Source organism: Schistocerca nitens, chromosome 4 (assembly GCF_023898315.1).
Source record: "Schistocerca nitens isolate TAMUIC-IGC-003100 chromosome 4, iqSchNite1.1, whole genome shotgun sequence".
Classification (NCBI taxonomy): domain Eukaryota; kingdom Metazoa; phylum Arthropoda; class Insecta; order Orthoptera; family Acrididae; genus Schistocerca; species Schistocerca nitens.
Window position 1 is genome coordinate 616,392,285 of NC_064617.1, and position 27,097 is coordinate 616,419,381.

Here is a 27,097-nt window from a genome sequence, read left to right on the forward strand (position 1 = left end):
CAGTGCGGGCAGTTGTGTGTCGGACGTTGTATGTCGGACGGTGGGTCGCCGACAGGAATTATGCGTGCTGCCATCTGTCGGCAGGTGAGGTAATGAAGCAGCTTGAATGGTGACAGAAATGATGAAAATAGTTATCTAAAGAGTAATAGCGACGACAGTTGGCAGACACTTATTTCAGCGTTGACAGTTAGTTTGGGGTGTGTGCTTGCATGACACTGGAAGTCTGTTGACGGTAGAGAAGTAGACAAGACGGCAAGAATTTTCGGCGTTCTCGCGGAGAAGTAATAGAGAAGCAGCCATAAGTATTGAAGTGAGGGCGTTGATCGGCACTCTGGTTTCCCTTCAAACCGAATAAATCTTTCGCCTTTTACTAAAGATTTCCGTGGAGGGGAACATTAAATGAGTCTAGAAGGTATTTTTTGTAGTGCTCGGCTATTGCTGAGCCACAATCACAAGTAAAACGTAATGTGAGTAGCAAGAGGTAGATTGTGTTGTGAGAATGAAGGGCGTGAATTAGCGGATCACGTTTGGCCTGAAATGGCGTGCAGTGTGTTAGACGATTGTGTAGAGAGAGAGAGAGGGGGACAGAGCTATTTATTGTCCTGCAAACTCTTGGTGAACCCTTTCCGTACCTCAGTTGTAGATGATTTGAGAATGTTTACTTGCACTGCAGTTGCTCAACAGCATATAAGCTGATATTTGGAAGTGAATGATGAATGATTGTCTTTGTAATAAATACTGGTATGTGATAAGTAGATTTTGTTTTGAAAGCCAAAATAATTTTTACCGCAGAAGTTTGTGATTTGTAGGTATGATGTGAGTGAGATTTGGGCTGAAGATGGTGGTTAGTTGGGCAGGATGAGTATTTCAATTGTTTTCAATAGAGTGGATATTAGTGGCACTGGCTTGTTGCCATAATGTGGCATTGGTTCTTTGTTCATAACAGTGTACTCAGTTTTGTAGAAGATTTAGGTGAGAAAGAGACAGTTGTTGAATATGACATAGATAGCTAGAAATGAATTGAGTAGCAATTTCCTGCTAGGTGTAGTTTGGGTATGATGTGTCTCAGTGAGAGATAAATCTTGAAATTGAAGGGTTGCTCCTTGCTACAGTCTTGGAAACTATGTATCTGCTGTTGACTCCAATGTTTTCAAGATTACTTGTGTACAAAATTGGCCAGACTTTGCAGTTTCTTCTTCAATAAATCAGTGGAAGGTGGTGCAGATAATGGTAAAAATGTTCAGTGCCTCCTGTGAGTTGTTGATGCTGCTTGTCTTTTAAGTAAAATTGATAGGGGCTCTTGATTGACCCAGCCATACACAGAGCTGGTGCATACTTGGCTTGAGAAGACTTTGGTCAGTAAATGATGAAATACCGACACAGTGGTCACAACAAAGCTCCTTTCCCTGCATTTTAGTTTCCCTCGGGTATAGAGTGACATGTTATTGGCAGAGGATGTGCAGATAATCACTTTGATCAGGCTGTTCGTTTTTTTAATGCTCTTTTACCAGAATCCATTCATAGTGATTAGTGTGTTCTCTGTTGGAACACGATGAGAACATTGTGTGAAGTGCACAGAAGTAGCTATTTGAGTATGTATGAAAATGTGAGGTAACCACTGTTACTCCTAAATTTCTGAGGAATTAAGTTTTCTGTGTGTGTGTGTGTGTGTGTTTGAAAATCCCAGAGGTTCAAGTTGGTAGTTTATATGTTGCAAGCGAAAAAAGCTTTTTAGTAAACTGAGGCACTAGCATTAGTTCCCTGTTCACTGTGACAAGGAAGCTAGTATAAAAAGTAGTTTGTGGTTTTGTTTGCAAAGAAGTGCTCATGGGATGAAAGCACTGCTTGAGATTATTCTGAGATGATGGGGGGGATTGCTAAACATCTAGCATTTTAGTAAGGAGCTTGTCGGAGTATTTGTATAGTTGTAAGATTATTTGTTATTTTATGAGAAATTTCTTTATTCATAGCACATGGGCCATCATAGTTGAAGCATAAAGATTGGCATGGTATGCGTAGGTCTGTAAAATGTCCTGACAGTGATGTTCATAGGGACTTGTTGTATACTTTGATTCTTCATCTGTTTAACAGTAGACATAAGAAATGTATTAGTGGAGCAAGTAGCTGTGAAATTAGTAGTGTATGATTGATAGTATGGACGTGGCGCTTGAAGGAAGTGTTTGTTTAGCTGTGGGTGTTTTCATAATTGCCATGTGAGGAGAAGCAATACTCGTGATAGGCGACGAGAGGTACAGAGAGAAACACATTTATTGCGAGTATTGTATATCAGCAGCTCTTGGGCGGGTATCAAGTAAGACGCAAAGTGAAACGAAAGAGGAAGTATGCATGAAAGTGGCCAAATATCGACAAGAGTTCGCACTGTTAGGGTGAGGTGAATAAGCTAGTGCGGTGCGAAAATTTTCGAAGAGAGAGGCGGTTTTAAAGAAAGCACAAGAGTCCTATGAATGCCCTCTTGCGTGTTTCTCTTTCAGTGGCTATTTGGCATGTCTGCTTGCGCCATAGAAAGCTACTGTATGTGCCCCAGGCCCCCATCTAGCGGCCGGAGGTGCAAGCGGTGTTTACATACAGTCTCGCCTGAGGCAATGGTCTCTCATTTCGGAACGCAAGAAGCACTGGTAGCGCACAAAAATAGCCGAGTGAGATCATTGCGGCCAAGTAAGGGTAGAAGTAGGTTCTTTGCAGAATGTCTGAGCTTAAGAAATTCTTCGATAAGTAAATCGCGAAATGTGAAGAATGTGTCGTATTCTCGTAGGGCGTGTTGACGGTCTCGTGGCATAAGTAGCGAGCGGTGATAGCTTGCAAGCAAGATCATACTTCACAGGATCATTTCTGTAGTATGTCTTCAACTCTCTCTAGTTCAACGCTGGAGTAGACGTAACCACGATGATGAGTGGTAGCACTCTCCCTGAGCGTGAGGCTTGCGATCAAGATTCATCGCATCTTGGTTGTAATCGATGATCGTTCACCACATTCTGAGGGATGTGGGAAGGGAATAGCGCTTTCCGAGTGGTGGTTTTATTATATAGATTAGAAGCATAAGTCATACTGTTGGTATCGGGACCCGCGTCGTTGCAGAAATGTCGCTACAGGTTGTGGAAAGACTTCGATTGCGACATGTCATGAAAGCCTCGTGGAAGTTTCTCGAGTGGCACGGGGACGAGCCATTTGATTTGGCCTGCTCCAAGTGCTAGGCTTGGATGACAACGACGTACTTTTGAGTTACAAGAATGAGTGAGCAACACAAGAAGAGTGCAATTGATGACCATAAAAAGCTGACACACAACACAGTCTCGATAATCACCACTAATGCATGATGTACGAAACATTTAGGAGGAGCACGTTTGGCTAGCAAACATGAATTGAGTGATTTGCAAGGCAGTGTTATCTGCAAGAAGGAATGCATGAAATTCGCAAATGAATAAGACTGGTTCAAATACTATCGACAGAAATTTTATTTCTGTTGTCAACTAGTATTAATTAGTTGTGTGGGAGCAGGGGGATATTTCCCTTGCACCATACATCTACATACACGTTGCGTGTGATGTGGCCTAGTTTTGCGTACAAAGAACTATCTAGTTGTCAGTTTTTTGAGTGAACGAGTGTGGTGGGGAGGAGAGAGATTAGTGTTAGATGCAGAGCAGTGCGGGCAGTTGTGTGTCGGACGTTGTATGTCGGACGGTGGGTCGCCGACAGGAATTATGCGTGCTGCCATCTGTCGGCAGGTGAGGTAATGAAGCAGCTTGAATGGTGACAGAAATGATGAAAATAGTTATCTAAAGAGTAATAGCGACGACAGTTGGCAGACACTTATTTCAGCGTTGACAGTTAGTTTGGGGTGTGTGCTTGCATGACACTGGAAGTCTGTTGACGGTAGAGAAGTAGACAAGACGGCAAGAATTTTCGGCGTTCTCGCGGAGAAGTAATAGAGAAGCAGCCATAAGTATTGAAGTGAGGGCGTTGATCGGCACTCTGGTTTCCCTTCAAACCGAATAAATCTTTCGCCTTTTACTAAAGATTTCCGTGGAGGGGAACATTAAATGAGTCTAGAAGGTATTTTTTGTAGTGCTCGGCTATTGCTGAGCCACAATCACAAGTAAAACGTAATGTGAGTAGCAAGAGGTAGATTGTGTTGTGAGAATGAAGGGCGTGAATTAGCGGATCACGTTTGGCCTGAAATGGCGTGCAGTGTGTTAGACGATTGTGTAGAGAGAGAGAGAGGGGGACAGAGCTATTTATTGTCCTGCAAACTCTTGGTGAACCCTTTCCGTACCTCAGTTGTAGATGATTTGAGAATGTTTACTTGCACTGCAGTTGCTCAACAGCATATAAGCTGATATTTGGAAGTGAATGATGAATGATTGTCTTTGTAATAAATACTGGTATGTGATAAGTAGATTTTGTTTTGAAAGCCAAAATAATTTTTACCGCAGAAGTTTGTGATTTGTAGGTATGATGTGAGTGAGATTTGGGCTGAAGATGGTGGTTAGTTGGGCAGGATGAGTATTTCAATTGTTTTCAATAGAGTGGATATTAGTGGCACTGGCTTGTTGCCATAATGTGGCATTGGTTCTTTGTTCATAACAGTGTACTCAGTTTTGTAGAAGATTTAGGTGAGAAAGAGACAGTTGTTGAATATGACATAGATAGCTAGAAATGAATTGAGTAGCAATTTCCTGCTAGGTGTAGTTTGGGTATGATGTGTCTCAGTGAGAGATAAATCTTGAAATTGAAGGGTTGTTCCTTGCTACAGTCTTGGAAACTATGTATCTGCTGTTGACTCCAATGTTTTCAAGATTACTTGTGTACAAAATTGGCCAGACTTTGCAGTTTCTTCTTCAATAAATCAGTGGAAGGTGGTGCAGATAATGGTAAAAATGTTCAGTGCCTCCTGTGAGTTGTTGATGCTGCTTGTCTTTTAAGTAAAATTGATAGGGGCTCTTGATTGACCCAGCCATACACAGAGCTGGTGCATACTTGGCTTGAGAAGACTTTGGTCAGTAAATGATGAAATACCGACACAGTGGTCACAACAAAGCTCCTTTCCCTGCATTTTAGTTTCCCTCGGGTATAGAGTGACATGTTATTGGCAGAGGATGTGCAGATAATCACTTTGATCAGGCTGTTCGTTTTTTTAATGCTCTTTTACCAGAATCCATTCATAGTGATTAGTGTGTTCTCTGTTGGAACACGATGAGAACATTGTGTGAAGTGCACAGAAGTAGCTATTTGAGTATGTATGAAAATGTGAGGTAACCACTGTTACTCCTAAATTTCTGTGGAATTAAGTTTTCTGTGTGTGTGTGTGTGTTTGAAAATCCCTGAGGTTCAAGTTGGTAGTTTATATGTTGCAAGCGAAAAAAGCTTTTTAGTAAACTGAGGCACTAGCATTAGTTCCCTGTTCACTGTGACAAGGAAGCTAGTATAAAAAGTAGTTTGTGGTTTTGTTTGCAAAGAAGTGCTCATGGGATGAAAGCACTGCTTGAGATTATTCTGAGATGATGGGGGGGATTGCTAAACATCTAGCATTTTAGTAAGGAGCTTGTCGGAGTATTTGTATAGTTGTAAGATTATTTGTTATTTTATGAGAAATTTCTTTATTCATAGCACATGGGCCATCATAGTTGAAGCATAAAGATTGGCATGGTATGCGTAGGTCTGTAAAATGTCCTGACAGTGATGTTCATAGGGACTTGTTGTATACTTTGATTCTTCATCTGTTTAACAGTAGACATAAGAAATGTATTAGTGGAGCAAGTAGCTGTGAAATTAGTAGTGTATGATTGATAGTATGGACGTGGCGCTTGAAGGAAGTGTTTGTTTAGCTGTGGGTGTTTTCATAATTGCCATGTGAGGAGAAGCAATACTCGTGATAGGCGACGAGAGGTACAGAGAGAAACACATTTATTGCGAGTATTGTATATCAGCAGCTCTTGGGCGGGTATCAAGTAAGACGCAAAGTGAAACGAAAGAGGAAGTATGCATGAAAGTGGCCAAATATCGACAAGAGTTCGCACTGTTAGGGTGAGGTGAATAAGCTAGTGCGGTGCGAAAATTTTCGAAGAGAGAGGCGGTTTTAAAGAAAGCACAAGAGTCCTATGAATGCCCTCTTGTGTGTTTCTCTTTCAGTGGCTATTTGGCATGTCTGCTTGCGCCATAGAAAGCTACTGTATGTGCCCCAGGCCCCCATCTAGCGGCCGGAGGTGCAAGCGGTGTTTACATACAGTCTCGCCTGAGGCAATGGTCTCTCATTTCGGAACGCAAGAAGCACTGGTAGCGCACAAAAATAGCCGAGTGAGATCATTGCGGCCAAGTAAGGGTAGAAGTAGGTTCTTTGCAGAATGTCTGAGCTTAAGAAATTCTTCGATAAGTAAATCGCGAAATGTGAAGAATGTGTCGTATTCTCGTAGGGCGTGTTGACGGTCTCGTGGCATAAGTAGCGAGCGGTGATAGCTTGCAAGCAAGATCATACTTCACAGGATCATTTCTGTAGTATGTCTTCAACTCTCTCTAGTTCAACGCTGGAGTAGACGTAACCACGATGATGAGTGGTAGCACTCTCCCTGAGCGTGAGGCTTGCGATCAAGATTCATCGCATCTTGGTTGTAATCGATGATCGTTCACCACATTCTGAGGGATGTGGGAAGGGAATAGCGCTTTCCGAGTGGTGGTTTTATTATATAGATTAGAAGCATAAGTCATACTGTTGGTATCGGGACCCGCGTCGTTGCAGAAATGTCGCTACAGGTTGTGGAAAGACTTCGATTGCGACATGTCATGAAAGCCTCGTGGAAGTTTCTCGAGTGGCACGGGGACGAGCCATTTGATTTGGCCTGCTCCAAGTGCTAGGCTTGGATGACAACGACGTACTTTTGAGTTACAAGAATGAGTGAGCAACACAAGAAGAGTGCAATTGATGACCATAAAAAGCTGACACACAACACAGTCTCGATAATCACCACTAATGCATGATGTACGAAACATTTAGGAGGAGCACGTTTGGCTAGCAAACATGAATTGAGTGATTTGCAAGGCAGTGTTATCTGCAAGAAGGAATGCATGAAATTCGCAAATGAATAAGACTGGTTCAAATACTATCGACAGAAATTTTATTTCTGTTGTCAACTAGTATTAATTAGTTGTGTGGGAGCAGGGGGATATTTCCCTTGCACCATACATCTACATACACGTTGCGTGTGATGTGGCCTAGTTTTGCGTACAAAGAACTATCTAGTTGTCAGTTTTTTGAGTGAACGAGTGTGGTGGGGAGGAGAGAGATTAGTGTTAGATGCAGAGCAGTGCGGGCAGTTGTGTGTCGGACGTTGTATGTCGGACGGTGGGTCGCCGACAGGAATTATGCGTGCTGCCATCTGTCGGCAGGTGAGGTAATGAAGCAGCTTGAATGGTGACAGAAATGATGAAAATAGTTATCTAAAGAGTAATAGCGACGACAGTTGGCAGACACTTATTTCAGCGTTGACAGTTAGTTTGGGGTGTGTGCTTGCATGACACTGGAAGTCTGTTGACGGTAGAGAAGTAGACAAGACGGCAAGAATTTTCGGCGTTCTCGCGGAGAAGTAATAGAGAAGCAGCCATAAGTATTGAAGTGAGGGCGTTGATCGGCACTCTGGTTTCCCTTCAAACCGAATAAATCTTTCGCCTTTTACTAAAGATTTCCGTGGAGGGGAACATTAAATGAGTCTAGAAGGTATTTTTTGTAGTGCTCGGCTATTGCTGAGCCACAATCACAAGTAAAACGTAATGTGAGTAGCAAGAGGTAGATTGTGTTGTGAGAATGAAGGGCGTGGATTAGCGGATCACGTTTGACCTGAAATGGCGTGCAGTGTGTTAGACGATTGTGTAGAGAGAGAGAGAGAGGGGGGGGGGGTAGAGGGGGGCAGAGCTATTTATTGTCCTGCAAACTCTTGGTGAACCCTTTCCGTACCTCAGTTGTAGATGATTTGAGAATGTTTACTTGCACTGCAGTTGCTCAACAGCATATAAGCTGATATTTGGAAGTGAATGATGAATGATTGTCTTTGTAATAAATACTGGTATGTGATAAGTAGATTTTGTTTTGAAAGCCAAAATAATTTTTACCGCAGAAGTTTGTGATTTGTAGGTATGATGTGAGTGAGATTTGGGCTGAAGATGGTGGTTAGTTGGGCAGGATGAGTATTTCAATTGTTTTCAATAGAGTGGATATTAGTGGCACTGGCTTGTTGCCATAATGTGGCATTGGTTCTTTGTTCATAACAGTGTACTCAGTTTTGTAGAAGATTTAGGTGAGAAAGAGACAGTTGTTGAATATGACATAGATAGCTAGAAATGAATTGAGTAGCAATTTCCTGCTAGGTGTAGTTTGGGTATGATGTGTCTCAGTGAGAGATAAATCTTGAAATTGAAGGGTTGTTCCTTGCTACAGTCTTGGAAACTATGTATCTGCTGTTGACTCCAATGTTTTCAAGATTACTTGTGTACAAAATTGGCCAGACTTTGCAGTTTCTTCTTCAATAAATCAGTGGAAGGTGGTGCAGATAATGGTAAAAATGTTCAGTGCCTCCTGTGAGTTGTTGATGCTGCTTGTCTTTTAAGTAAAATTGAAAGGGGCTCTTGATTGACCCAGCCATACACAGAGCTGGTGCATACTTGGCTTGAGAAGACTTTGGTCAGTAAATGATGAAATACCGACACAGTGGTCACAACAAAGCTCCTTTCCCTGCATTTTAGTTTCCCTCGGGTATAGAGTGACATGTTATTGGCAGAGGATGTGCAGATAATCACTTTGATCAGGCTGTTCGTTTTTTTAATGCTCTTTTACCAGAATCCATTCATAGTGATTAGTGTGTTCTCTGTTGGAACACGATGAGAACATTGTGTGAAGTGCACAGAAGTAGCTATTTGAGTATGTATGAAAATGTGAGGTAACCACTGTTACTCCTAAATTTCTGAGGAATTAAGTTTTCTGTGTGTGTGTGTGTGTGTGTGTTTGAAAATCCCAGAGGTTCAAGTTGGTAGTTTATATGTTGCAAGCGAAAAAAGCTTTTTAGTAAACTGAGGCACTAGCATTAGTTCCCTGTTCACTGTGACAAGGAAGCTAGTATAAAAAGTAGTTTGTGGTTTTGTTTGCAAAGAAGTGATCATGGGATGAAAGCACTGCTTGAGATTATTCTGAGATGATGGGGGGGATTGCTAAACATCTAGCATTTTAGTAAGGAGCTTGTCGGAGTATTTGTATAGTTGTAAGATTATTTGTTATTTTATGAGAAATTTCTTTATTCATAGCACATGGGCCATCATAGTTGAAGCATAAAGATTGGCATGGTATGCGTAGGTCTGTAAAATGTCCTGACAGTGATGTTCATAGGGACTTGTTGTATACTTTGATTCTTCATCTGTTTAACAGTAGACATAAGAAATGTATTAGTGGAGCAAGTAGCTGTGAAATTAGTAGTGTATGATTGATAGTATGGACGTGGCGCTTGAAGGAAGTGTTTGTTTAGCTGTGGGTGTTTTCATAATTGCCATGTGAGGAGAAGCAATACTCGTGATAGGCGACGAGAGGTACAGAGAGAAACACATTTATTGCGAGTATTGTATATCAGCAGCTCTTGGGCGGGTATCAAGTAAGACGCAAAGTGAAACGAAAGAGGAAGTATGCATGAAAGTGGCCAAATATCGACAAGAGTTCGCACTGTTAGGGTGAGGTGAATAAGCTAGTGCGGTGCGAAAATTTTCGAAGAGAGAGGCGGTTTTAAAGAAAGCACAAGAGTCCTATGAATGCCCTCTTGCGTGTTTCTCTTTCAGTGGCTATTTGGCATGTCTGCTTGCGCCATAGAAAGCTACTGTATGTGCCCCAGGCCCCCATCTAGCGGCCGGAGGTGCAAGCGGTGTTTACATACAGTCTCGCCTGAGGCAATGGTCTCTCATTTCGGAACGCAAGAAGCACTGGTAGCGCACAAAAATAGCCGAGTGAGATCATTGCGGCCAAGTAAGGGTAGAAGTAGGTTATTTGCAGAATGTCTGAGCTTAAGAAATTCTTCGATAAGTAAATCGCGAAATGTGAAGAATGTGTCGTATTCTCGTAGGGCGTGTTGACGGTCTCGTGGCATAAGTAGCGAGCGGTGATAGCTTGCAAGCAAGATCATACTTCACAGGATCATTTCTGTAGTATGTCTTCAACTCTCTCTAGTTCAACGCTGGAGTAGACGTAACCACGATGATGAGTGGTAGCACTCTCCCTGAGCGTGAGGTTTGCGATCAAGATTCATCGCATCTTGGTTGTAATCGATGATCGTTCACCACATTCTGAGGGATGTGGGAAGGGAATAGCGCTTTCCGAGTGGTGGTTTTATTATATAGATTAGAAGCATAAGTCATACTGTTGGTATCGGGACCCGCGTCGTTGCAGAAATGTCGCTACAGGTTGTGGAAAGACTTCGATTGCGACATGTCATGAAAGCCTCGTGGAAGTTTCTCGAGTGGCACGGGGACGAGCCATTTGATTTGGCCTGCTCCAAGTGCTAGGCTTGGATGACAACGACGTACTTTTGAGTTACAAGAATGAGTGAGCAACACAAGAAGAGTGCAATTGATGACCATAAAAAGCTGACACACAACACAGTCTCGATAATCACCACTAATGCATGATGTACGAAACATTTAGGAGGAGCACGTTTGGCTAGCAAACATGAATTGAGTGATTTGCAAGGCAGTGTTATCTGCAAGAAGGAATGCATGAAATTCGCAAATGAATAAGACTGGTTCAAATACTATCGACAGAAATTTTATTTCTGTTGTCAACTAGTATTAATTAGTTGTGTGGGAGCAGGGGGATATTTCCCTTGCACCATACATCTACATACACGTTGCGTGTGATGTGGCCTAGTTTTGCGTACAAAGAACTATCTAGTTGTCAGTTTTTTGAGTGAACGAGTGTGGTGGGGAGGAGAGAGATTAGTGTTAGATGCAGAGCAGTGCGGGCAGTTGTGTGTCGGACGTTGTATGTCGGACGGTGGGTCGCCGACAGGAATTATGCGTGCTGCCATCTGTCGGCAGGTGAGGTAATGAAGCAGCTTGAATGGTGACAGAAATGATGAAAATAGTTATCTAAAGAGTAATAGCGACGACAGTTGGCAGACACTTATTTCAGCGTTGACAGTTAGTTTGGGGTGTGTGCTTGCATGACACTGGAAGTCTGTTGACGGTAGAGAAGTAGACAAGACGGCAAGAATTTTCGGCGTTCTCGCGGAGAAGTAATAGAGAAGCAGCCATAAGTATTGAAGTGAGGGCGTTGATCGGCACTCTGGTTTCCCTTCAAACCGAATAAATCTTTCGCCTTTTACTAAAGATTTCCGTGGAGGGGAACATTAAATGAGTCTAGAAGGTATTTTTTGTAGTGCTCGGCTATTGCTGAGCCACAATCACAAGTAAAACGTAATGTGAGTAGCAAGAGGTAGATTGTGTTGTGAGAATGAAGGGCGTGGATTAGCGGATCACGTTTGGCCTGAAATGGCGTGCAGTGTGTTAGACGATTGTGTAGAGAGAGAGAGAGGGGGACAGAGCTATTTATTGTCCTGCAAACTCTTGGTGAACCCTTTCCGTACCTCAGTTGTAGATGATTTGAGAATGTTTACTTGCACTGCAGTTGCACAACAGCATATAAGCTGATATTTGGAAGTGAATGATGAATGATTGTCTTTGTAATAAATACTGGTATGTGATAAGTAGATTTTGTTTTGAAAGCCAAAATAATTTTTACCGCAGAAGTTTGTGATTTGTAGGTATGATGTGAGTGAGATTTGGGCTGAAGATGGTGGTTAGTTGGGCAGGATGAGTATTTCAATTGTTTTCAATAGAGTGGATATTAGTGGCACTGGCTTGTTGCCATAATGTGGCATTGGTTCTTTGTTCATAACAGTGTACTCAGTTTTGTAGAAGATTTAGGTGAGAAAGAGACAGTTGTTGAATATGACATAGATAGCTAGAAATGAATTGAGTAGCAATTTCCTGCTAGGTGTAGTTTGGGTATGATGTGTCTCAGTGAGAGATAAATCTTGAAATTGAAGGGTTGTTCCTTGCTACAGTCTTGGAAACTATGTATCTGCTGTTGACTCCAATGTTTTCAAGATTACTTGTGTACAAAATTGGTCAGACTTTGCAGTTTCTTCTTCAATAAATCAGTGGAAGGTGGTGCAGATAATGGTAAAAATGTTCAGTGCCTCCTGTGAGTTGTTGATGCTGCTTGTCTTTTAAGTAAAATTGATAGGAGCTCTTGATTGACCCAGCCATACACAGAGCTGGTGCATACTTGGCTTGAGAAGACTTTGGTCAGTAAATGATGAAATACCGACACAGTGGTCACAACAAAGCTCCTTTCCCTGCATTTTAGTTTCCCTCGGGTATAGAGTGACATGTTATTGGCAGAGGATGTGCAGATAATCACTTTGATCAGGCTGTTCGTTTTTTTAATGCTCTTTTACCAGAATCCATTCATAGTGATTAGTGTGTTCTCTGTTGGAACACGATGAGAACATTGTGTGAAGTGCACAGAAGTAGCTATTTGAGTATGTATGAAAATGTGAGGTAACCACTGTTACTCCTAAATTTCTGTGGAATTAAGTTTTCTGTGTGTGTGTGTGTGTGTTTGAAAATCCCAGAGGTTCAAGTTGGTAGTTTATATGTTGCAAGCGAAAAAAGCTTTTTAGTAAACTGAGGCACTAGCATTAGTTCCCTGTTCACTGTGACAAGGAAGCTAGTATAAAAAGTAGTTTGTGGTTTTGTTTGCAAAGAAGTGCTCATGGGATGAAAGCACTGCTTGAGATTATTCTGAGATGATGGGGGGGATTGCTAAACATCTAGCATTTTAGTAAGGAGCTTGTCGGAGTATTTGTATAGTTGTAAGATTATTTGTTATTTTATGAGAAATTTCTTTATTCATAGCACATGGGCCATCATAGTTGAAGCATAAAGATTGGCATGGTATGCGTAGGTCTGTAAAATGTCCTGACAGTGATGTTCATAGGGACTTGTTGTATACTTTGATTCTTCATCTGTTTAACAGTAGACATAAGAAATGTATTAGTGGAGCAAGTAGCTGTGAAATTAGTAGTGTATGATTGATAGTATGGACGTGGCGCTTGAAGGAAGTGTTTGTTTAGCTGTGGGTGTTTTCATAATTGCCATGTGAGGAGAAGCAATACTCGTGATAGGCGACGAGAGGTACAGAGAGAAACACATTTATTGCGAGTATTGTATATCAGCAGCTCTTGGGCGGGTATCAAGTAAGACGCAAAGTGAAACGAAAGAGGAAGTATGCATGAAAGTGGCCAAATATCGACAAGAGTTCGCACTGTTAGGGTGAGGTGAATAAGCTAGTGCGGTGCGAAAATTTTCGAAGAGAGAGGCGGTTTTAAAGAAAGCACAAGAGTCCTATGAATGCCCTCTTGTGTGTTTCTCTTTCAGTGGCTATTTGGCATGTCTGCTTGCGCCATAGAAAGCTACTGTATGTGCCCCAGGCCCCCATCTAGCGGCCGGAGGTGCAAGCGGTGTTTACATACAGTCTCGCCTGAGGCAATGGTCTCTCATTTCGGAACGCAAGAAGCACTGGTAGCGCACAAAAATAGCCGAGTGAGATCATTGCGGCCAAGTAAGGGTAGAAGTAGGTTCTTTGCAGAATGTCTGAGCTTAAGAAATTCTTCGATAAGTAAATCGCGAAATGTGAAGAATGTGTCGTATTCTCGTAGGGCGTGTTGACGGTCTCGTGGCATAAGTAGCGAGCGGTGATAGCTTGCAAGCAAGATCATACTTCACAGGATCATTTCTGTAGTATGTCTTCAACTCTCTCTAGTTCAACGCTGGAGTAGACGTAACCACGATGATGAGTGGTAGCACTCTCCCTGAGCGTGAGGCTTGCGATCAAGATTCATCGCATCTTGGTTGTAATCGATGATCGTTCACCACATTCTGAGGGATGTGGGAAGGGAATAGCGCTTTCCGAGTGGTGGTTTTATTATATAGATTAGAAGCATAAGTCATACTGTTGGTATCGGGACCCGCGTCGTTGCAGAAATGTCGCTACAGGTTGTGGAAAGACTTCGATTGCGACATGTCATGAAAGCCTCGTGGAAGTTTCTCGAGTGGCACGGGGACGAGCCATTTGATTTGGCCTGCTCCAAGTGCTAGGCTTGGATGACAACGACGTACTTTTGAGTTACAAGAATGAGTGAGCAACACAAGAAGAGTGCAATTGATGACCATAAAAAGCTGACACACAACACAGTCTCGATAATCACCACTAATGCATGATGTACGAAACATTTAGGAGGAGCACGTTTGGCTAGCAAACATGAATTGAGTGATTTGCAAGGCAGTGTTATCTGCAAGAAGGAATGCATGAAATTCGCAAATGAATAAGACTGGTTAAAATACTATCGACAGAAATTTTATTTCTGTTGTCAACTAGTATTAATTAGTTGTGTGGGAGCAGGGGGATATTTCCCTTGCACCATACATCTACATACACGTTGCGTGTGATGTGGCCTAGTTTTGCGTACAAAGAACTATCTAGTTGTCAGTTTTTTGAGTGAACGAGTGTGGTGGGGAGGAGAGAGATTAGTGTTAGATGCAGAGCAGTGCGGGCAGTTGTGTGTCGGACGTTGTATGTCGGACGGTGGGTCGCCGACAGGAATTATGCGTGCTGCCATCTGTCGGCAGGTGAGGTAATGAAGCAGCTTGAATGGTGACAGAAATGATGAAAATAGTTATCTAAAGAGTAATAGCGACGACAGTTGGCAGACACTTATTTCAGCGTTGACAGTTAGTTTGGGGTGTGTGCTTGCATGACACTGGAAGTCTGTTGACGGTAGAGAAGTAGACAAGACGGCAAGAATTTTCGGCGTTCTCGCGGAGAAGTAATAGAGAAGCAGCCATAAGTATTGAAGTGAGGGCGTTGATCGGCACTCTGGTTTCCCTTCAAACCGAATAAATCTTTCGCCTTTTACTAAAGATTTCCGTGGAGGGGAACATTAAATGAGTCTAGAAGGTATTTTTTGTAGTGCTCGGCTATTGCTGAGCCACAATCACAAGTAAAACGTAATGTGAGTAGCAAGAGGTAGATTGTGTTGTGAGAATGAAGGGCGTGGATTAGCGGATCACGTTTGACCTGAAATGGCGTGCAGTGTGTTAGACGATTGTGTAGAGAGAGAGAGAGAGAGAGGGGGGGGGGGGGTAGAGGGGGGCAGAGCTATTTATTGTCCTGCAAACTCTTGGTGAACCCTTTCCGTACCTCAGTTGTAGATGATTTGAGAATGTTTACTTGCACTGCAGTTGCACAACAGCATATAAGCTGATATTTGGAAGTGAATGATGAATGATTGTCTTTGTAATAAATACTGGTATGTGATAAGTAGATTTTGTTTTGAAAGCCAAAATAATTTTTACCGCAGAAGTTTGTGATTTGTAGGTATGATGTGAGTGAGATTTGGGCTGAAGATGGTGGTTAGTTGGGCAGGATGAGTATTTCAATTGTTTTCAATAGAGTGGATATTAGTGGCACTGGCTTGTTGCCATAATGTGGCATTGGTTCTTTGTTCATAACAGTGTACTCAGTTTTGTAGAAGATTTAGGTGAGAAAGAGACAGTTGTTGAATATGACATAGATAGCTAGAAATGAATTGAGTAGCAATTTCCTGCTAGGTGTAGTTTGGGTATGATGTGTCTCAGTGAGAGATAAATCTTGAAATTGAAGGGTTGTTCCTTGCTACAGTCTTGGAAACTATGTATCTGCTGTTGACTCCAATGTTTTCAAGATTACTTGTGTACAAAATTGGTCAGACTTTGCAGTTTCTTCTTCAATAAATCAGTGGAAGGTGGTGCAGATAATGGTAAAAATGTTCAGTGCCTCCTGTGAGTTGTTGATGCTGCTTGTCTTTTAAGTAAAATTGATAGGGGCTCTTGATTGACCCAGCCATACACAGAGCTGGTGCATACTTGGCTTGAGAAGACTTTGGTCAGTAAATGATGAAATACCGACACAGTGGTCACAACAAAGCTCCTTTCCCTGCATTTTAGTTTCCCTCGGGTATAGAGTGACATGTTATTGGCAGAGGATGTGCAGATAATCACTTTGATCAGGCTGTTCGTTTTTTTAATGCTCTTTTACCAGAATCCATTCATAGTGATTAGTGTGTTCTCTGTTGGAACACGATGAGAACATTGTGTGAAGTGCACAGAAGTAGCTATTTGAGTATGTATGAAAATGTGAGGTAACCACTGTTACTCCTAAATTTCTGTGGAATTAAGTTTTCTGTGTGTGTGTGTGTGTTTGAAAATCCCAGAGGTTCAAGTTGGTAGTTTATATGTTGCAAGCGAAAAAAGCTTTTTAGTAAACTGAGGCACTAGCATTAGTTCCCTGTTCACTGTGACAAGGAAGCTAGTATAAAAAGTAGTTTGTGGTTTTGTTTGCAAAGAAGTGCTCATGGGATGAAAGCACTGCTTGAGATTATTCTGAGATGATGGGGGGGATTGCTAAACATCTAGCATTTTAGTAAGGAGCTTGTCGGAGTATTTGTATAGTTGTAAGATTATTTGTTATTTTATGAGAAATTTCTTTATTCATAGCACATGGGCCATCATAGTTGAAGCATAAAGATTGGCATGGTATGCGTAGGTCTGTAAAATGTCCTGACAGTGATGTTCATAGGGACTTGTTGTATACTTTGATTCTTCATCTGTTTAACAGTAGACATAAGAAATGTATTAGTGGAGCAAGTAGCTGTGAAATTAGTAGTGTATGATTGATAGTATGGACGTGGCGCTTGAAGGAAGTGTTTGTTTAGCTGTGGGTGTTTTCATAATTGCCATGTGAGGAGAAGCAATACTCGTGATAGGCGACGAGAGGTACAGAGAGAAACACATTTATTGCGAGTATTGTATATCAGCAGCTCTTGGGCGGGTATAAAGTAAGACGCAAAGTGAAACGAAATAGGAAGTATGCATGAAAGTGGCCAAATATTGACAAGAGTTCGCACTGTTAGGGTGAGGTGAATAAGCTAGTGCGGTGCGAAAATTTTCGAAGAGAGAGGCGGTTTTAAAGAAAGCACAAGAGTCCTATGAATGCCCTCTTGTGTGTTTCTCTTTCAGTGGCTATTTGGCATGTCTGCTTGCGCCATAGAAAGCTACTGTATGTGCCCCAGGCCCCCATCTAGCGGCCGGAGGTGCAAGCGGTGTTTACATACAGTCTCGCCTGAGGCAATGGTCTCTCATTTCGGAACGCAAGAAGCACTGGTAGCGCACAAAAATAGCCGAGTGAGATCATTGCGGCCAAGTAAGGGTAGAAGTAGGTTCTTTGCAGAATGTCTGAGCTTAAGAAATTCTTCGATAAGTAAATCGCGAAATGTGAAGAATGTGTCGTATTCTCGTAGGGCGTGTTGACGGTCTCGTGGCATAAGTAGCGAGCGGTGATAGCTTGCAAGCAAGATCATACTTCACAGGATCATTTCTGTAGTATGTCTTCAACTCTCTCTAGTTCAACGCTGGAGTAGACGTAACCACGATGATGAGTGGTAGCACTCTCCCTGAGCGTGAGGCTTGCGATCAAGATTCATCGCATCTTGGTTGTAATCGATGATCGTTCACCACATTCTGAGGGATGTGGGAAGGGAATAGCGCTTTCCGAGTGGTGGTTTTATTATATAGATTAGAAGCATAAGTCATACTGTTGGTATCGGGACCCGCGTCGTTGCAGAAATGTCGCTACAGGTTGTGGAAAGACTTCGATTGCGACATGTCATGAAAGCCTCGTGGAAGTTTCTCGAGTGGCACGGGGACGAGCCATTTGATTTGGCCTGCTCCAAGTGCTAGGCTTGGATGACAACGACGTACTTTTGAGTTACAAGAATGAGTGAGCAACACAAGAAGAGTGCAATTGATGACCATAAAAAGCTGACACACAACACAGTCTCGATAATCACCACTAATGCATGATGTACGAAACATTTAGGAGGAGCACGTTTGGCTAGCAAACATGAATTGAGTGATTTGCAAGGCAGTGTTATCTGCAAGAAGGAATGCATGAAATTCGCAAATGAATAAGACTGGTTCAAATACTATCGACAGAAATTTTATTTCTGTTGTCAACTAGTATTAATTAGTTGTGTGGGAGCAGGGGGATATTTCCCTTGCACCATACATCTACATACACGTTGCGTGTGATGTGGCCTAGTTTTGCGTACAAAGAACTATCTAGTTGTCAGTTTTTTGAGTGAACGAGTGTGGTGGGGAGGAGAGAGATTAGTGTTAGATGCAGAGCAGTGCGGGCAGTTGTGTGTCGGACGTTGTATGTCGGACGGTGGGTCGCCGACAGGAATTATGCGTGCTGCCATCTGTCGGCAGGTGAGGTAATGAAGCAGCTTGAATGGTGACAGAAATGATGAAAATAGTTATCTAAAGAGTAATAGCGACGACAGTTGGCAGACACTTATTTCAGCGTTGACAGTTAGTTTGGGGTGTGTGCTTGCATGACACTGGAAGTCTGTTGACGGTAGAGAAGTAGACAAGACGGCAAGAATTTTCGGCGTTCTCGCGGAGAAGTAATAGAGAAGCAGCCATAAGTATTGAAGTGAGGGCATTGATCGGCACTCTGGTTTCCCTTCAAACCGAATAAATCTTTCGCCTTTTACTAAAGATTTCCGTGGAGGGGAACATTAAATGAGTCTAGAAGGTATTTTTTGTAGTGCTCGGCTATTGCTGAGCCACAATCACAAGTAAAACGTAATGTGAGTAGCAAGAGGTAGATTGTGTTGTGAGAATGAAGGGCGTGGATTAGCGGATCACGTTTGGCCTGAAATGGCGTGCAGTGTGTTAGACGATTGTGTAGAGAGAGAGAGAGAGGGGGGGGGGGGTAGAGGGGGGCAGAGCTATTTATTGTCCTGCAAACTCTTGGTGAACCCTTTCCGTACCTCAGTTGTAGATGATTTGAGAATGTTTACTTGCACTGCAGTTGCACAACAGCATATAAGCTGATATTTGGAAGTGAATGATGAATGATTGTCTTTGTAATAAATACTGGTATGTGATAAGTAGATTTTGTTTTGAAAGCCAAAATAATTTTTACCGCAGAAGTTTGTGATTTGTAGGTATGATGTGAGTGAGATTTGGGCTGAAGATGGTGGTTAGTTGGGCAGGATGAGTATTTCAATTGTTTTCAATAGAGTGGATATTAGTGGCACTGGCTTGTTGCCATAATGTGGCATTGGTTCTTTGTTCATAACAGTGTACTCAGTTTTGTAGAAGATTTAGGTGAGAAAGAGACAGTTGTTGAATATGACATAGATAGCTAGAAATGAATTGAGTAGCAATTTCCTGCTAGGTGTAGTTTGGGTATGATGTGTCTCAGTGAGAGATAAATCTTGAAATTGAAGGGTTGTTCCTTGCTACAGTCTTGGAAACTATGTATCTGTTGTTGACTCCAATGTTTTCAAGATTACTTGTGTACAAAATTGGCCAGACTTTGCAGTTTCTTCTTCAATAAATCAGTGGAAGGTGGTGCAGATAATGGTAAAAATGTTCAGTGCCTCCTGTGAGTTGTTGATGCTGCTTGTCTTTTAAGTAAAATTGAAAGGGGCTCTTGATTGACCCAGCCATACACAGAGCTGGTGCATACTTGGCTTGAGAAGACTTTGGTCAGTAAATGATGAAATACCGACACAGTGGTCACAACAAAGCTCCTTTCTCTGCATTTTAGTTTCCCTCGGGTATAGAGTGACATGTTATTGGCAGAGGATGTGCAGATAATCACTTTGATCAGGCTGTTCGTTTTTTTTAATGCTCTTTTACCAGAATCCATTCATAGTGATTAGTGTGTTCTCTGTTGGAACACGATGAGAACATTGTGTGAAGTGCACAGAAGTAGCTATCTGAGTATGTATGAAAATGTGAGGTAACCACTGTTACTCCTAAATTTCTGTGGAATTAAGTTTTCTGTGTGTGTGTGTGTGTGTGTTTGAAAATCCCAGAGGTTCAAGTTGGTAGTTTATATGTTGCAAGCGAAAAAAGCTTTTTAGTAAACTGAGGCACTAGCATTAGTTCCCTGTTCACTGTGACAAGGAAGCTAGTATAAAAAGTAGTTTGTGGTTTTGTTTGCAAAGAAGTGCTCATGGGATGAAAGCACTGCTTGAGATTATTCTGAGATGATGGGGGGGATTGCTAAACATCTAGCATTTTAGTAAGGAGCTTGTCGGAGTATTTGTATAGTTGTAAGATTATTTGTTATTTTATGAGAAATTTCTTTATTCATAGCACATGGGCCATCATAGTTGAAGCATAAAGATTGGCATGGTATGCGTAGGTCTGTAAAATGTCCTGACAGTGATGTTCATAGGGACTTGTTGTATGCTTTGATTCTTCATCTGTTTAACAGTAGACATAAGAAATGTATTAGTGGAGCAAGTAGCTGTGAAATTAGTAGTGTATGATTGATAGTATGGACGTGGCGCTTGAAGGAAGTGTTTGTTTAGCTGTGGGTGTTTTCATAATTGCCATGTGAGGAGAAGCAATACTCGTGATAGGCGACGAGAGGTACAGAGAGAAACACATTTATTGCGAGTATTGTATATCAGCAGCTCTTGGGCGGGTATCAAGTAAGACGCAAAGTGAAACGAAAGAGGAAGTATGCATGAAAGTGGCCAAATATCGACAAGAGTTCGCACTGTTAGGGTGAGGTGAATAAGCTAGTGCGGTGCGAAAATTTTCGAAGAGAGAGGCGGTTTTAAAGAAAGCACAAGAGTCCTATGAATGCCCTCTTGTGTGTTTCTCTTTCAGTGGCTATTTGGCATGTCTGCTTGCGCCATAGAAAGCTACTGTATGTGCCCCAGGCCCCCATCTAGCGGCCGGAGGTGCAAGCGGTGTTTACATACAGTCTCGCCTGAGGCAATGGTCTCTCATTTCGGAACGCAAGAAGCACTGGTAGCGCACAAAAATAGCCGAGTGAGATCATTGCGGCCAAGTAAGGGTAGAAGTAGGTTCTTTGCAGAATGTCTGAGCTTAAGAAATTCTTCGATAAGTAAATCGCGAAATGTGAAGAATGTGTCGTATTCTCGTAGGGCGTGTTGACGGTCTCGTGGCATAAGTAGCGAGCGGTGATAGCTTGCAAGCAAGATCATACTTCACAGGATCATTTCTGTAGTATGTCTTCAACTCTCTCTAGTTCAACGCTGGAGTAGACGTAACCACGATGATGAGTGGTAGCACTCTCCCTGAGCGTGAGGCTTGCGATCAAGATTCATCGCATCTTGGTTGTAATCGATGATCGTTCACCACATTCTGAGGGATGTGGGAAGGGAATAGCGCTTTCCGAGTGGTGGTTTTATTATATAGATTAGAAGCATAAGTCATACTGTTGGTATCGGGACCCGCGTCGTTGCAGAAATGTCGCTACAGGTTGTGGAAAGACTTCGATTGCGACATGTCATGAAAGCCTCGTGGAAGTTTCTCGAGTGGCACGGGGACGAGCCATTTGATTTGGCCTGCTCCAAGTGCTAGGCTTGGATGACAACGACGTACTTTTGAGTTACAAGAATGAGTGAGCAACACAAGAAGAGTGCAATTGATGACCATAAAAAGCTGACACACAACACAGTCTCGATAATCACCACTAATGCATGATGTACGAAACATTTAGGAGGAGCACGTTTGGCTAGCAAACATGAATTGAGTGATTTGCAAGGCAGTGTTATCTGCAAGAAGGAATGCATGAAATTCGCAAATGAATAAGACTGGTTCAAATACTATCGACAGAAATTTTATTTCTGTTGTCAACTAGTATTAATTAGTTGTGTGGGAGCAGGGGGATATTTCCCTTGCACCATACATCTACATACACGTTGCGTGTGATGTGGCCTAGTTTTGCGTACAAAGAACTATCTAGTTGTCAGTTTTTTGAGTGAACGAGTGTGGTGGGGAGGAGAGAGATTAGTGTTAGATGCAGAGCAGTGCGGGCAGTTGTGTGTCGGACGTTGTATGTCGGACGGTGGGTCGCCGACAGGAATTATGCGTGCTGCCATCTGTCGGCAGGTGAGGTAATGAAGCAGCTTGAATGGTGACAGAAATGATGAAAATAGTTATCTAAAGAGTAATAGCGACGACAGTTGGCAGACACTTATTTCAGCGTTGACAGTTAGTTTGGGGTGTGTGCTTGCATGACACTGGAAGTCTGTTGACGGTAGAGAAGTAGACAAGACGGCAAGAATTTTCGGCGTTCTCGCGGAGAAGTAATAGAGAAGCAGCCATAAGTATTGAAGTGAGGGCGTTGATCGGCACTCTGGTTTCCCTTCAAACCGAATAAATCTTTCGCCTTTTACTAAAGATTTCCGTGGAGGGGAACATTAAATGAGTCTAGAAGGTATTTTTTGTAGTGCTCGGCTATTGCTGAGCCACAATCACAAGTGAAACGTAATGTGAGTAGCAAGAGGTAGATTGTGTTGTGAGAATGAAGGGCGTGGATTAGCGGATCACGTTTGACCTGAAATGGCGTGCAGTGTGTTAGACGATTGTGTAGAGAGAGAGAGAGGGGGGGGGGGTAGAGGGGGGCAGAGCTATTTATTGTCCTGCAAACTCTTGGTGAACCCTTTCCGTACCTCAGTTGTAGATGATTTGAGAATGTTTACTTGCACTGCAGTTGCACAACAGCATATAAGCTGATATTTGGAAGTGAATGATGAATGATTGTCTTTGTAATAAATACTGGTATGTGATAAGTAGATTTTGTTTTGAAAGCCAAAATAATTTTTACCGCAGAAGTTTGTGATTTGTAGGTATGATGTGAGTGAGATTTGGGCTGAAGATGGTGGTTAGTTGGGCAGGATGAGTATTTCAATTGTTTTCAATAGAGTGGATATTAGTGGCACTGGCTTGTTGCCATAATGTGGCATTGGTTCTTTGTTCATAACAGTGTACTCAGTTTTGTAGAAGATTTAGGTGAGAAAGAGACAGTTGTTGAATATGACATAGATAGCTAGAAATGAATTGAGTAGCAATTTCCTGCTAGGTGTAGTTTGGGTATGATGTGTCTCAGTGAGAGATAAATCTTGAAATTGAAGGGTTGTTCCTTGCTACAGTCTTGGAAACTATGTATCTGCTGTTGACTCCAATGTTTTCAAGATTACTTGTGTACAAAATTGGCCAGACTTTGCAGTTTCTTCTTCAATAAATCAGTGGAAGGTGGTGCAGATAATGGTAAAAATGTTCAGTGCCTCCTGTGAGTTGTTGATGCTGCTTGTCTTTTAAGTAAAATTGATAGGGGCTCTTGATTGACCCAGCCATACACAGAGCTGGTGCATACTTGGCTTGAGAAGACTTTGGTCAGTAAATGATGAAATACCGACACAGTGGTCACAACAAAGCTCCTTTCCCTGCATTTTAGTTTCCCTCGGGTATAGAGTGACATGTTATTGGCAGAGGATGTGCAGATAATCACTTTGATCAGGCTGTTCGTTTTTTTAATGCTCTTTTACCAGAATCCATTCATAGTGATTAGTGTGTTCTCTGTTGGAACACGATGAGAACATTGTGTGAAGTGCACAGAAGTAGCTATTTGAGTATGTATGAAAATGTGAGGTAACCACTGTTACTCCTAAATTTCTGTGGAATTAAGTTTTCTGTGTGTGTGTGTGTTTGAAAATCCCAGAGGTTCAAGTTGGTAGTTTATATGTTGCAAGCGAAAAAAGCTTTTTAGTAAACTGAGGCACTAGCATTAGTTCCCTGTTCACTGTGACAAGGAAGCTAGTATAAAAAGTAGTTTGTGGTTTTGTTTGCAAAGAAGTGCTCATGGGATGAAAGCACTGCTTGAGATTATTCTGAGATGATGGGGGGGATTGCTAAACATCTAGCATTTTAGTAAGGAGCTTGTCGGAGTATTTGTATAGTTGTAAGATTATTTGTTATTTTATGAGAAATTTCTTTATTCATAGCACATGGGCCATCATAGTTGAAGCATAAAGATTGGCATGGTATGCGTAGGTCTGTAAAATGTCCTGACAGTGATGTTCATAGGGACTTGTTGTATACTTTGATTCTTCATCTGTTTAACAGTAGACATAAGAAATGTATTAGTGGAGCAAGTAGCTGTGAAATTAGTAGTGTATGATTGATAGTATGGACGTGGCGCTTGAAGGAAGTGTTTGTTTAGCTGTGGGTGTTTTCATAATTGCCATGTGAGGAGAAGCAATACTCGTGATAGGCGACGAGAGGTACAGAGAGAAACACATTTATTGCGAGTATTGTATATCAGCAGCTCTTGGGCGGGTATCAAGTAAGACGCAAAGTGAAACGAAAGAGGAAGTATGCATGAAAGTGGCCAAATATCGACAAGAGTTCGCACTGTTAGGGTGAGGTGAATAAGCTAGTGCGGTGCGAAAATTTTCGAAGAGAGAGGCGGTTTTAAAGAAAGCACAAGAGTCCTATGAATGCCCTCTTGTGTGTTTCTCTTTCAGTGGCTATTTGGCATGTCTGCTTGCGCCATAGAAAGCTACTGTATGTGCCCCAGGCCCCCATCTAGCGGCCGGAGGTGCAAGCGGTGTTTACATACAGTCTCGCCTGAGGCAATGGTCTCTCATTTCGGAACGCAAGAAGCACTGGTAGCGCACAAAAATAGCCGAGTGAGATCATTGCGGCCAAGTAAGGGTAGAAGTAGGTTCTTTGCAGAATGTCTGAGCTTAAGAAATTCTTCGATAAGTAAATCGCGAAATGTGAAGAATGTGTCGTATTCTCGTAGGGCGTGTTGACGGTCTCGTGGCATAAGTAGCGAGCGGTGATAGCTTGCAAGCAAGATCATACTTCACAGGATCATTTCTGTAGTATGTCTTCAACTCTCTCTAGTTCAACGCTGGAGTAGACGTAACCACGATGATGAGTGGTAGCACTCTCCCTGAGCGTGAGGCTTGCGATCAAGATTCATCGCATCTTGGTTGTAATCGATGATCGTTCACCACATTCTGAGGGATGTGGGAAGGGAATAGCGCTTTCCGAGTGGTGGTTTTATTATATAGATTAGAAGCATAAGTCATACTGTTGGTATCGGGACCCGCGTCGTTGCAGAAATGTCGCTACAGGTTGTGGAAAGACTTCGATTGCGACATGTCATGAAAGCCTCGTGGAAGTTTCTCGAGTGGCACGGGGACGAGCCATTTGATTTGGCCTGCTCCAAGTGCTAGGCTTGGATGACAACGACGTACTTTTGAGTTACAAGAATGAGTGAGCAACACAAGAAGAGTGCAATTGATGACCATAAAAAGCTGACACACAACACAGTCTCGATAATCACCACTAATGCATGATGTACGAAACATTTAGGAGGAGCACGTTTGGCTAGCAAACATGAATTGAGTGATTTGCAAGGCAGTGTTATCTGCAAGAAGGAATGCATGAAATTCGCAAATGAATAAGACTGGTTCAAATACTATCGACAGAAATTTTATTTCTGTTGTCAACTAGTATTAATTAGTTGTGTGGGAGCAGGGGGATATTTCCCTTGCACCATACATCTACATACACGTTGCGTGTGATGTGGCCTAGTTTTGCGTACAAAGAACTATCTAGTTGTCAGTTTTTTGAGTGAACGAGTGTGGTGGGGAGGAGAGAGATTAGTGTTAGATGCAGAGCAGTGCGGGCAGTTGTGTGTCGGACGTTGTATGTCGGACGGTGGGTCGCCGACAGGAATTATGCGTGCTGCCATCTGTCGGCAGGTGAGGTAATGAAGCAGCTTGAATGGTGACAGAAATGATGAAAATAGTTATCTAAAGAGTAATAGCGACGACAGTTGGCAGACACTTATTTCAGCGTTGACAGTTAGTTTGGGGTGTGTGCTTGCATGACACTGGAAGTCTGTTGACGGTAGAGAAGTAGACAAGACGGCAAGAATTTTCGGCGTTCTCGCGGAGAAGTAATAGAGAAGCAGCCATAAGTATTGAAGTGAGGGCGTTGATCGGCACTCTGGTTTCCCTTCAAACCGAATAAATCTTTCGCCTTTTACTAAAGATTTCCGTGGAGGGGAACATTAAATGAGTCTAGAAGGTATTTTTTGTAGTGCTCGGCTATTGCTGAGCCACAATCACAAGTAAAACGTAATGTGAGTAGCAAGAGGTAGATTGTGTTGTGAGAATGAAGGGCGTGAATTAGCGGATCACGTTTGGCCTGAAATGGCGTGCAGTGTGTTAGACGATTGTGTAGAGAGAGAGAGAGGGGGGGGGTAGAGGGGGGCAGAGCTATTTATTGTCCTGCAAACTCTTGGTGAACCCTTTCCGTACCTCAGTTGTAGATGATTTGAGAATGTTTACTTGCACTGCAGTTGCACAACAGCATATAAGCTGATATTTGGAAGTGAATGATGAATGATTGTCTTTGTAATAAATACTGGTATGTGATAAGTAGATTTTGTTTTGAAAGCCAAAATAATTTTTACCGCAGAAGTTTGTGATTTGTAGGTATGATGTGAGTGAGATTTGGGCTGAAGATGGTGGTTAGTTGGGCAGGATGAGTATTTCAATTGTTTTCAATAGAGTGGATATTAGTGGCACTGGCTTGTTGCCATAATGTGGCATTGGTTCTTTGTTCATAACAGTGTACTCAGTTTTGTAGAAGATTTAGGTGAGAAAGAGACAGTTGTTGAATATGACATAGATAGCTAGAAATGAATTGAGTAGCAATTTCCTGCTAGGTGTAGTTTGGGTATGATGTGTCTCAGTGAGAGATAAATCTTGAAATTGAAGGGTTGTTCCTTGCTACAGTCTTGGAAACTATGTATCTGCTGTTGACTCCAATGTTTTCAAGATTACTTGTGTACAAAATTGGCCAGACTTTGCAGTTTCTTCTTCAATAAATCAGTGGAAGGTGGTGCAGATAATGGTAAAAATGTTCAGTGCCTCCTGTGAGTTGTTGATGCTGCTTGTCTTTTAAGTAAAATTGATAGGGGCTCTTGATTGACCCAGCCATACACAGAGCTGGTGCATACTTGGCTTGAGAAGACTTTGGTCAGTAAATGATGAAATACCGACACAGTGGTCACAACAAAGCTCCTTTCCCTGCA

The 27,097-nt window shown here is 42.3% G+C and overlaps 15 non-coding genes across 15 annotated transcripts; all 15 read left to right on the top strand.

The window, feature by feature from the left end:
- The first annotated feature begins 326 nt into the window (after nt 1–326).
- LOC126254663 (U5 spliceosomal RNA) lies at nt 327–445 on the top strand. The gene has a single exon (XR_007546319.1). It is a non-coding gene; the product is annotated as a U5 spliceosomal RNA (small nuclear RNA).
- A 2,380-nt stretch (nt 446–2,825) lies between these two features.
- On the top strand, nt 2,826–3,032 carry LOC126254439 (small nucleolar RNA U3). Its single transcript, XR_007546127.1, has one exon. It is a non-coding gene; the product is annotated as a small nucleolar RNA U3 (small nucleolar RNA).
- Nucleotides 3,033–3,985: 953 nt separating this feature from the next.
- LOC126254664 (U5 spliceosomal RNA) lies at nt 3,986–4,104 on the top strand. The gene has a single exon (XR_007546320.1). It is a non-coding gene; the product is annotated as a U5 spliceosomal RNA (small nuclear RNA).
- A 2,376-nt stretch (nt 4,105–6,480) lies between these two features.
- LOC126254441 (small nucleolar RNA U3) lies at nt 6,481–6,687 on the top strand. Its single transcript, XR_007546128.1, has one exon. It is a non-coding gene; the product is annotated as a small nucleolar RNA U3 (small nucleolar RNA).
- A 953-nt stretch (nt 6,688–7,640) lies between these two features.
- LOC126254665 (U5 spliceosomal RNA) lies at nt 7,641–7,759 on the top strand. Its single transcript, XR_007546321.1, has one exon. It is a non-coding gene; the product is annotated as a U5 spliceosomal RNA (small nuclear RNA).
- A 2,399-nt stretch (nt 7,760–10,158) lies between these two features.
- On the top strand, nt 10,159–10,365 carry LOC126254546 (small nucleolar RNA U3). The gene has a single exon (XR_007546218.1). It is a non-coding gene; the product is annotated as a small nucleolar RNA U3 (small nucleolar RNA).
- Nucleotides 10,366–11,318: 953 nt separating this feature from the next.
- On the top strand, nt 11,319–11,437 carry LOC126254666 (U5 spliceosomal RNA). Its single transcript, XR_007546322.1, has one exon. It is a non-coding gene; the product is annotated as a U5 spliceosomal RNA (small nuclear RNA).
- Nucleotides 11,438–13,815: 2,378 nt separating this feature from the next.
- On the top strand, nt 13,816–14,022 carry LOC126254443 (small nucleolar RNA U3). Its single transcript, XR_007546129.1, has one exon. It is a non-coding gene; the product is annotated as a small nucleolar RNA U3 (small nucleolar RNA).
- A 953-nt stretch (nt 14,023–14,975) lies between these two features.
- Nucleotides 14,976–15,094, top strand: LOC126254667 (U5 spliceosomal RNA). Its single transcript, XR_007546323.1, has one exon. It is a non-coding gene; the product is annotated as a U5 spliceosomal RNA (small nuclear RNA).
- A 2,399-nt stretch (nt 15,095–17,493) lies between these two features.
- LOC126254444 (small nucleolar RNA U3) lies at nt 17,494–17,700 on the top strand. The gene has a single exon (XR_007546130.1). It is a non-coding gene; the product is annotated as a small nucleolar RNA U3 (small nucleolar RNA).
- Nucleotides 17,701–18,653: 953 nt separating this feature from the next.
- Nucleotides 18,654–18,772, top strand: LOC126254668 (U5 spliceosomal RNA). The gene has a single exon (XR_007546324.1). It is a non-coding gene; the product is annotated as a U5 spliceosomal RNA (small nuclear RNA).
- Nucleotides 18,773–21,171: 2,399 nt separating this feature from the next.
- LOC126254445 (small nucleolar RNA U3) lies at nt 21,172–21,378 on the top strand. Its single transcript, XR_007546131.1, has one exon. It is a non-coding gene; the product is annotated as a small nucleolar RNA U3 (small nucleolar RNA).
- Nucleotides 21,379–22,331: 953 nt separating this feature from the next.
- On the top strand, nt 22,332–22,450 carry LOC126254669 (U5 spliceosomal RNA). Its single transcript, XR_007546325.1, has one exon. It is a non-coding gene; the product is annotated as a U5 spliceosomal RNA (small nuclear RNA).
- A 2,389-nt stretch (nt 22,451–24,839) lies between these two features.
- Nucleotides 24,840–25,046, top strand: LOC126254446 (small nucleolar RNA U3). The gene has a single exon (XR_007546132.1). It is a non-coding gene; the product is annotated as a small nucleolar RNA U3 (small nucleolar RNA).
- Nucleotides 25,047–25,999: 953 nt separating this feature from the next.
- Nucleotides 26,000–26,118, top strand: LOC126254670 (U5 spliceosomal RNA). Its single transcript, XR_007546326.1, has one exon. It is a non-coding gene; the product is annotated as a U5 spliceosomal RNA (small nuclear RNA).
- The last annotated feature ends 979 nt before the right edge of the window (nt 26,119–27,097 follow it).